General features: G+C 36.8%; 1 non-coding gene across 1 annotated transcript; it reads left to right on the top strand.

Moving 5' to 3' along the window:
* Positions 1 to 1,090: 1,090 nt before the first annotated feature.
* On the top strand, positions 1,091 to 1,196 carry LOC120268270. Its single transcript, XR_005538894.1, has one exon. It is a non-coding gene; the product is annotated as a small nucleolar RNA R71 (small nucleolar RNA).
* The last annotated feature ends 9,917 nt before the right edge of the window (positions 1,197 to 11,113 follow it).

The raw sequence follows: 11,113 nt of genomic DNA, 5'->3' as shown, positions 1-11,113 counted from the left end.
ATCTAAAACCACCGATGCACTGTCGTCCAACTTCCTCTTGTTGGTCAAAAGATCTTTCAAGAACTTGGCATACCGAGACATTTGAGACAGGGCCTCCACAAAAGGAATATTGATGTGTAATTGCTTAAATAGACCCAAGAACTTCTTGTATTGCTCATCATTTTGGGCGTTCTTCAATCTTGAAGGATAAGGGATTATTGGCTTATAAGGTGGGGGTGCCACCTCCTTTTCTTTGTTGGCTCTCTCCTTAACCTCCACGACCTCGAATGCTTCAACATTGGTCTTCTCACTTGGAAGCCTACCTTCAACCTCACGACCACTTCTCAAAGTGATGGCCTTCACATGTTCTCTTGGATTTTTCTTGGTATTGCTTGGCAAGCTTCCTTGTGGTCTCTCCGATAGAGACTTCGCGATTTTCCCCACTTGATTTTCTGAATTATGCAATGAAGCGGTGTGGTTGGAAAGTGTAGCCTCGACCGATTGGAACCGTGTATCCAATGATTGCACAAATCGGGTCAAGGCTTTCTCTAGATCGGACATCCGGGTCTCCAAGCCTGAAACTCTATTCTCCATGTTTGGTGCTAGTTGTTGTTGAAAACACCGTGGTGCATTGGCCTTTTGTTGACCTTGGTTGTTCCATGAGAAATTAGGGTGATTCCTTCAACCCGAATTGTAGGTATTCCTAAAAGGATTACCTTGGTTTCTCACTACATTACCCACATAGTCAACTTGCCCAATGGAGGGTGTACCACCAACGGCTATCGGGCAATCAGATGGGTCATGTCCCCATCCACATCCATCACAACTTGTTACGGCTGCCAATCTCAGAAAAGTTATAGTGTCTAACTTCTTACTCAATGCCTCCACTTGGGCCGTCAACGATGTAACTGCATCTACCACATGAATGTCGGCAACTTTCTTCTTCTCCCTAACATTCCATTGGTAGCTGTTCAACCCTATTTCTTTAATTAATTGTCGGGCTTCTCCGGGGGTCTTGATACCTAAATTACCTCTTACTGCTACATCAAGTAGCTGTCTTGTACTTTGGCTCAAACCATTGTAAAAAGTCTGAGTGATCATCCACTCTGGAAACCCATATTAAGGACATTTTCGCAGGAGTTCCTTGAACCTTTCCTATGTCTCAAATAGAGACTCCAATTCCATTTGCAAAAGGACGAGATCTCATTCCTAAGCTTTGCAAATTTTCCTAGAGGGAAATAACGGGCAAGAAAAGCTTCTACCATCCCCTCCCACACAGTGATTGATGCTCTAGGTAATGAGTATAGCCACAGCTTCGTTGTCCCCTTCAAGGAAAATGGGAAGGCTCTTAACTTGATGGCATCATCCGGAACACCATTGATCTTGAGCATATCACACACTTCCAACAAATTCTCTATGTGACTATTTGGATCCTCATTAGCCAAACCATTAAACTGTGTGGACTGTTGGTCCGAAGGCTAAACCCTAAATTGGAAGGGTCGACGCCACACATCGTATCTCTATGTCTGTCCTCGATCCTAAACTCTTATGTGTGCTCTAACAAGCAACATCACAACTATGGGAATAATGTACATAGAGTTTTGCAACACAATATTAAACATTGAAGAATCCAAGAAAACTCCATAGCTATTACAACAGAATATGTCAAATATACATAAATCTCAAGGTTCAATCACCCGGGGTACCAGAGAACAGTTTAGCCCCTCATGGGTTCACATGATGACAAAAAAGTTAGAGAAATGAAATAATTAAGAATTCATCGAACTCCCTTTTGCTTATTGAACACTCCCAATCATGCTCAGAGGACCTTCCCGCTAACTTAGCCTTACTCCAATCGATAGTGGTGAAGTTTGTCTCACAGTTGTCACAAAAACTCCAAGGTGAAGTCCCTTCAAACCCTAACTTTGGGTCTTAAAAACTAATTCCTGACATAAGCACGATCGTGATTGACATTAACTATGAAATTCTCCAAACAGAAATCTGCATAGGGTAGAAGCATGTCGTTGCTTGGACTATGCTTCCATCTACACAGCCCTATGTCGGGCACTGTAACCATGCTTCCTTTCTTCTGATAAACACTCTAAGTCCAATGATTTGCATTGGGAAGAAGCATGCCCTGAACATGCTTGTTCTTCTCCTAAAGAAGCGTAGTTTCATTCTTTTGATGCCGAATTTGCTCCAAATCTCATTCTATTGTCCTAAGACCTGTTCATCTGCACAACTACACACAAATACCCAAACAAGAATTGAAATATATGATTTGAATGCTAAAATACAAGAAAAACATATATAAGAGGTATGCATAATGTTAATATAAAATGCACTCATCAAATACCCCCATATTTGAACATTTGCTTATCCTTAAGCAAAAACACTTGGCTCGCAAGAAAAGAAGATGAGTGTGATAAGTGCTTGTGTGAGTTAAGAATGTGAAGTATTCTTTCCTCACACTGAGCATTACTTTTATCAGGTTTAAGCGCTAATACACAAGTATTTGTGTTATTTTGCGCATATAGGGTTGTGAAGCTAAGTATTAAGAAAAAAAAAGCAAACATAGATCGTGAACGCACTATTTGGTGGAATCTTGGAAGGAACAAACGCGAAAACACAAGTGTGGCTCTAAGATACGTGAATGTGTGCCAACCTCCATGTATTCAAGTCATTATCATGAGTTGGAAAGTAATGAAGGCAGTCACATTTGCAGATCCTGACATGTGTATTAATAGCAAGATCTTCACCAATGAGGCCTTTGATTGTAGAAGTGATGCGATCTATGGTATAAACGTGTTGCTGTTTATGTTACCCGGATAAAAATTGTGGTTTTGGGAGTATTTTTTGGCAGGTACTATAGCAGGTACTGTAGCAATCACTATAGCAGGTTACTGTTCACAGCCGGCCGAAAATCAGATTTCTAGAGAATCCACACGCCTGTGTGGAAATTCCTTATGCCCGTGTGGAAATTCTATAGGGGATTGTGGAATGTTCGTAGGCCCATGTGGATACTCGATTCCAACCCATTAAAAGCCGCGATTCAGCCCCGATTTCAGCATCTTCTTTTCCCTCTTTTCTCCAACTTTTGAGAGGCTTGCGACTAGGGTTTATAGGGGTTTTGGCAAGGCTTTTGGAGAGGTTCTACGGCTTCAACACCGTGCTCTGCTTGGAAGAAAGTTATTGGGAGAGCTTTCATCGGCAACAATCTGGCAAGGTATGACCTAGGCCGAACAAGGGGATCTTTGGAGAAGACGAGGCTACTCCACAAGAACATCGACAAAAATACCAAGGAGGTTTTTCTATAAATTACTTTTTTTACATTCAATTTCATTGTTGATTGTAACTAGCTCCATGGAGAGCTAAACCTCTAGTGGGTACTTAGATTTGTGAACGCTAGGATGTATTTGTTTCTTTAATCTGCTATAATATTTTCGTTAATTGATGTCTTTAATTGAGTTTCAATCTTGAATGCTTGTTGCATGATTTCTCCGTTAGAGTGACACTAGGATTGAGAGTCTACATTGGTAACCTTTGTGAGTGAGTGACATACAATGAGGGTTAGACATTGCATGATTGGAGAGGGTCGAGAGGGTGACTCAAGAGGTAGTGAAGTGTCCCCTTTCCCCTCTGATGTGATTTATCCTACCTCCACATTCCAAGAGTTCTTTGCGGTCATAGTAGAGTGAATGGACTAAGGGATGACCTCCGCTGGGGCTTAGTTGCACAGGCAATGAAGTGAAGCGTCGAAGTTACTTTAGCACCTAGGGCTTAATTGTGACTAGGGGTCTTTCGCCTTGACCAAATGGTTAGATCTATACATTGGAATAGGGTTTATCACTTGGAATCTCTAGAGTGTCTTGCAACTCTACGCAGTGTGAGATGTTGAGATTGATCGATTTCTCCACCGGGACATAGTGTAGAGTTAGTCATTGTTGACCTTAGGTATATGACCGTGTGTTTAAGGATTTCCACAACTCATTAAGCGTCAATTAGGAGATATAATAGTTGATTTTACATTTGAAACAATTGTCCTAGGTGGAACAATATCCGAGTACCCGACTTCTATCGATTGCCTTACCTCTCATCTATTTGTGCTTCTCTCTTTCTAGTTTCTTTTATTCTTGCTTTCATTATATTTTATCAACAAAATCATTATTCCGTTATCACTTAGTTAGAAAACAATCTTGGTATTTTTATTCCCTACTCCCTGTGGATACGATACCCACTCACCTGTGATTTATTACTTTGACAAACCGGTGCATTTGCGGGTCACACACAAGGGGCATTGTCAGAGTACATAACCTGTGGTCTCTAAATAATAGGAATTTCAAAAGTATAGAGAGAATCAAAGTGGTCATTGCGTGTTCGATTGATCACAAAATAAAAAGTTTCACTCTTACCCCATACTCCCCATGTGTATGTGAGTTACCCTAAAGAATGTGCCCCATGTGTTGTTCGATTAAGCTTAGCGAAACACACCTTTATCCTTAACACACTAAGTGGGTTGTGGCTTCATACGTCCTTCAGGTAACCATTTCTTCTAGTAGGTCATCAAGTAAACACGTGTGATGATCAAAATCTGACTACTCAAGAGTGGCTTTACAAATCACCGGTAGGGCATGTCATGCCCGAACCCAGCTCACAAGACTCGGTGCGTAGACAAACGGTCACAGACCCATAGGGCGTAAACCTAATAAACCTACAATGCATTAGAATCTGATTCAGAGCAGATAACTTATAACAAACCAACTGAATCACAGGGTTACAGACTCTACATAGTACATAATATGGGGATGCAAAAAGTCTAAAATACAAAATACAAGGACATAGGGACATATAATGACAAGAATTCAAATTTCATAATAGGACAAGCAACATCTGCAGAAAGTGTTTCAAGATCCAACACAGGTCTACCACTCGTGATTTGAAAAGGATTTAAAATAAATCTATGAGCTCACTAACCCAATAAGTAATCCTGAAATTGGTTTAAAATAACAGAGTTTATAAATCTTGATTTCAAATATTAAGAATAAATTCAAACCTTAAACATAGTTTAAACAATACAAAATAAATATGTCAACAGAGGTATATTTCTCAAGTAGTACCACCATTCAAGAATATGATAATCAAAAGAACACCAGATTCAAAGTTATAAATCAGAAATATAGAAAGTTTTCTAATTATGAGCATGCGTCTCCAAACCATAGTTAGACTAAACCAGAAGTTTAAAAAGTGAGTTTTCAAGTATACCGTATTTTTCAGAATAATACAAATCTCCGAAATAATAATTTAAAAAAACACAGAGTATGATATTCTAATAAAAGAATATTTCCAAATATGTCATTTACCAAAAGTTTAAAACCAAAAACACGATATCAGAACTACAGAAGCTTTAAGGCAGGACAAAAAGTTTGTCTTTGCAGAAAATCAAAATCAAAAGGACAAAACAGAAAATAATTAACAGATTGCACTATATGTCTTCAAATTCACTATAGATGCTAGAGGTCATTTGTTTACCCTCGGTGACACTAGCCTGAATAATAGAGGTCATTTATTTATTTTCGGTGACCCGAGACTGAATATCAGATGGTCGATGATTATTTCATTTAACGGACAGGTGCGAAACTGCAGTCTAATTTTCCAGAATTTCTTTTCAATAAGGTCAAGGTTTAGCCCCCACTGACAGTCTTGCATATCACTCATTTGGAGACCAAAATATTCAGACAAATTTCGAAGCTAAGAATATAGAATATTAACAAGTATCTTCTAAAAATTCTTGTGATAATATAAGGTAAATAAATAAATGAATAATAATTAATTAATTAATTAATTAAATGCAAAATAATATACCAACTTTTCCAAACCTTAACTTGGTTTCCATTTTGAAGAAATAGTAACAAAAATTCACAATTATTTTGCCAAAAACAAATTCATGTAATAACAAAAAACAATTAAATAATTAAAATAAATAAAGAAATAAATGCGCAAAGATTCCCAAACTTCCAATTTTTGCCAGATTCCCATGTTAAGAGATAAGAAATAGCAAGCTTCTACTAAAACAAACATCTCATGGAAATAATAATGATAAAATAAAAATAATTAAATAAATATCCAAAATATACCAACTCTTTGGAACTGTTTGAATAACTAAGATAGTATTTCAAAATCATCATGTTGCATGATTGGATGGTTGGAAAATATTATTATACAAATTTGGTTGGCAAGGGAAAACAAACAAATATAAATATTGGCAAGGTAAAAACCATGGTTCTAACTAAGTCTAAGAGTTATTTATCAAGAAAATAAATAATAAAATGTGATGGCATTTCCAAAATAAATTTCAAAGAATAATCATTATTAATTTTCGCAAAATTTAAATAAAATAAATTCAAAACAATAAAATTTTGAATACAAGAGTTCAAGAGATTACTTACTTGATGATCTCCTAAATCCAAAAGAAATCCAAGATTATTGCTCAAGGTGGTCCTATAATCCAAGGAAAGAACCAACCAAATGGTAATAATAATTAAGCATGGAGATTTCATGCATAGGCTATAGATGAGCTAGTCTAAATACCAACTCTACACAATAAAGCAAGAGCTTTTCTAACACCAATTCAGAAGTTATATCTTTAAGGGGGCAATGAGGGAAAGCCTCACTAGTTGTACTTACTTGCACACAACCCAAACTCTAAATAGAGTAGTTTAAACATGCCAAAACAAAATAACTAGCATCTTAGAAGAATAAACTCAAAGATTGCTCGTAATTTTTCAGGTAGCTAAAAGTATGAGTTTTTGAAAGGCATGCACAAAGAGATGAAAATTTTAAAACTAAACACACATGCTATAAATGTATATGCATTCACTAGGCATGCAAAAGCTTATGGTTGATGCATAAAAGGATATACAAGTAGATGGTTACATAAGTCTATATATATACATCCTTGGATGCCATGCACTAGAGATATTCAAGGGGCACAGAGTGCTCTTCAACCTAAGTTGATGTGGTTTCAAGTATAAATAAATATTTAGCCTCTTGCTTGTGTATATATCCATACATATAGCTTCCTGCACAATAAAAAGCCATGGTCTCATGCATGCATATATATATATATATATATGGTTCCATGCAAGGATAAGACCAAAACAAATCAAATGGGTGAAGCTCTACAAACAAACATCATCATCATCATCAAAGGCAACCATAGACACATGAGAGTATAAAACACCCACTAAACAAGATGCAACTAAATCAAGGTGGCAGACAAAGGTTTCAAGTTCCATGGAGTAGAAAAAAAAAGATAATATGCTCTAAGGATCACAATGGTTGCAAGAGTATAAGCACAAGCAACTAGGAGCTTCAAAAAATGCATCTCATTAGAGAAAAAGACTATAAACATGCTTAAGATTTCACATACAACAATCTTCTCCTAAAACTCAAGCATCAAGCTCTACTACGTACAAGAGGGCAAGAAACCTACCTAGCCTTTGTGGAAGCACCGGCGGCTCGTTGCTCCTCTTCACCTCACCTCCAGATGACAAGAACTCCGGTAGAAACCCGAGCTCTGGTGAAGGACACACTCTTCTTCAACCTTCCAAAGAGAGCTTGGTAGAGTGGAAGAACGGAGAGAAAGGATGGAGATGGAAGAAAGGAGGAAGATGATGGTCATAGGAGGAGTAAAATTTCAGCCAAGTGGGAGGCAATGATGGGATGGTGTCCTGGAATCCCTCTTGAAATTCATCACCTTAGCTAAACAATAAAAGCACGGAGACATGGTGATGGATTAAGTGCAAATCAAGAGCTTAGCATCCTAAGCATGCTTTAGTGTTGGGTGGGATCTACAGGGCATCCAAAACAAATATGACTTTCTAAGGTTTATTTCTTCTACTTAGTTTTTTTTTTGTAATAAAGAACACTAATAGTCAATTAGTTATTGTATTTCCTAAACACATGTGGCTCCATAATTAGGGTAAGGTGCTAAAACTTTGGTTTCCAAAGCAAGAGTGAATCTAACACTTAGGTCGAACAAAAATACACTAACATACTCGTGTCCCCTTTGACTTAGAAATTCCTATCCAAGAAGTCATAGATCATTCTAAGTCATTCAACATCTCAATGAAATACAAATAAACCCTCTCCCACACTTGAATCATACATTGCCATCAATGTACAACAATTCATGGATGATAAATTGAATCAAGGACAAAATAAATTAGGGAAAAGTTCTTGGGGACTTTCCTAAACATGGAGAGTGATGTTGCCACTGGATAAACTCTATCAAGTGCATGGATCGTTACTAGTAATAAATTGGTACCTCATTAGGGGATAGAGTTGTCAAAACTCAGGGATTGGACTTCTAGTACTAGTTGATCCTCTAATGTCTAATCAATTAAAAGGGTGATGAAGATATTTACTACTACAAGAATAAAAAAAAGGGTAGAAGAACTAAGTAGACTAGGGTTAAGTGTCAATAATAAAAGGACAATGCCCTGGGATGATTCCTAAGTGCCTAGGATACTGACTTGAGTCTAATGCTTACCAGGGTACATTCTAAGATCCGTGTGGGTGTTCAAAAGCAATGTTTTATCTACGGCTATTGACACACCCTTTGCATGTGTACCGCAAGTGCACGGGTTGTCAAACTAATAAAGGTACCCTGGTGAGTGGGTAGTCGTATCGACAAGGAATAGTGATTAGAAACACAAGAATTGCTATTTAACTATGGTGAAGATGAATCAATGGTGGTGTGAACAATATCAATATGAAAAAGAAATAAAGAAAACAAGAAAGAGAGAGACGTAATAAGGATTGCCTCTTAACTAGTTTTAAAATAGGCCTAATTATGGAATTGATGAAGAATATTTTTCAATTAATGCTTTCGTGATTTTGAATCTTGTTTTCAATCCTTCTTAGTTCTCCTCACTCTAGCTCTTCTCCTCTCACCATTTAGATCTCCTTTGCTTTTTGCTCTAGCCAAGAGTTGCATCAAATCTTAGGCTATGTTTTATGAAAGGAGAATTGGAATTGAGATCAACAAAATTAATCCCTTCAAAATAGCTATGGTGAAAGTCTGATTAAGGCATAGAACATCAAACATCTCAAGATTATAACATTATATGTAACTTTAAAAGCTATCTTTCTCTTGTTGCTTTATATGCCTCAAAATAGATTTGGTTTTCTTCTACTTCTTGATGTTAATGAAATGGTTAACAAATATTGATCCTTGTTTTCTATAGAATATATAGATTCTGGTGATAGGCTAAAAAACCTTACATATGATGTCATGAATACCTTATAAAAAAGCATCATCACTTGAAAAGACTGTACATAATTAGTTGATCATAGTTCTATTGTAGGTTTCAATATATAACATCTTAAACCTTGTTGGAAGTACATAATTAAGAATCTTATGAAGAAATAGTGAAATAGGTTAGATAAACCATTTCAGCTGCCTATTTCTCCAGAATAAAGTAGCCTAGAAAATTTCAATTAGCCATTTAGAGGATCCTAATGCTGCTTGACATTTGAACACATTTTACATGGTTTCTTACTCATATACTCTATCTACTAAGCCTTTTGATTTAGGCGGTTAAACTTTTTCCCATCTCTTTGGAATGCATCCCTCTATTTTGCAAGACTTGAGGATATCAAGATGTGTATCAATCCAACTTATGAAGAGGTTGAGTTAGAACCTCAATCTATGCTTCAAGAACTTGGTATTGCTATTTTTAATCTCTTCCTTTTCCTGATAGTGAAGGTTGGCCCTAATGATTAATTTTGAATGGTAGTGCACAATTTCACTCTAGATGGCTTGCTTCAGTTAAGGAAGGTTGTAGATTAAATAGTGTATTTGCTTACACATCAGCAGAAGCATCTGCAATAATATGAATGGGCATACTCATGAAGGTGCTCTTCATGTAAAGTATGGGTTGTATTAGAAAATGTTTTGATTTATTATATAAAGCCAAAGTTATATGTGTGTAAGATCATGGTGTGTGTGCCTTGAGTTGTGTGCATATCTTAGCTTTAGTTATGTATGGCAAGTATGGCTCTTTTACTTTTGACTGACCAGTAAGGTTGCAAGTTTATAATATTTTAATTGACTAAATGAATGAATGCGTGTGATTTTTTTGCTAAGATTAACATCAGAGATTAGTTTAAGAGAAGGAGAAGTTCTCCACTTCATTTTTCCTCTTCAAAAATGAAAAATTTATCATGCACATATACCATGTCCACCAACTCAAACCTTGGAGGAATTTATCATCTTGGAGTTCCAATGTTCAATGGCAAAGGATACAAACACTGGACTATAAGAAAGGAAGACATATTTTAGATCTCAAGATCTTTGGGATCTTGTGAACAAGGGCTTTGCTGAAAGTGAGGAAGATGCCAACACGAGGGAGAGTAAGAATAAGGATGCAAAGACTCTGTACATTCTTCAACAAACTATTCATCCAACTTAGTTTTCCCCAATAGCCGCTGCCAATACAGCCAAGGAAACTTGGGAAACCTTGACAACACAATTCTTACGAAGTCCTATGATCATGGCAATTTGAATTTAATCACTCAAACAAGGCTTTGAGAATTTGCACAAAAAAGACAATAAAAGTGTGCAAGCATACATCTCTAAGGTGAATGATGTTGTGAATCAAATGAGAGACTTGGGAGATATCATACCTGAACAACTAGCTGTAGGAAAAATCTTGAGAAGCTTGGGGCCTCTATATCATGTGGTTGGAGCCATAGGTGAAACAAAAGATCTCGCTGAACTAGCCATGGATGAGTTAAGTTATTCTCTCCAAGCACACAAGTCCTTCATGATCAGTCAAGATAATAAAATAGAAAGTAAGATTATTAAAGGGAAGGTTGAGAGTTCTTCAAAGAAGGAGGAAACCAAGACTTCAACTAGAGAGGAATCTTCATCATTCAAAGATAGAGGTAGAGTATTTTTGGAGATGGAGAAGTTAAAACAGGGGCAAAGGTAAAAATTATGTTTAAAGATTATCTTCAGCAGATCACACTAGCCAGAGACAAGCTCAAGGTGATAACATGCTTTTTTGAAAATCATATTTTGTATCACAATTGTAAAGGTTTTGGACATGTTAAAGATATCTGTTGGTTC

This window comes from Dioscorea cayenensis, chromosome 1 (assembly GCF_009730915.1).
Source record: "Dioscorea cayenensis subsp. rotundata cultivar TDr96_F1 chromosome 1, TDr96_F1_v2_PseudoChromosome.rev07_lg8_w22 25.fasta, whole genome shotgun sequence".
Taxonomy (NCBI): Eukaryota; Viridiplantae; Streptophyta; class Magnoliopsida; order Dioscoreales; family Dioscoreaceae; genus Dioscorea; species Dioscorea cayenensis.
This window is presented reverse-complemented; position numbering and strand designations above follow the sequence as displayed.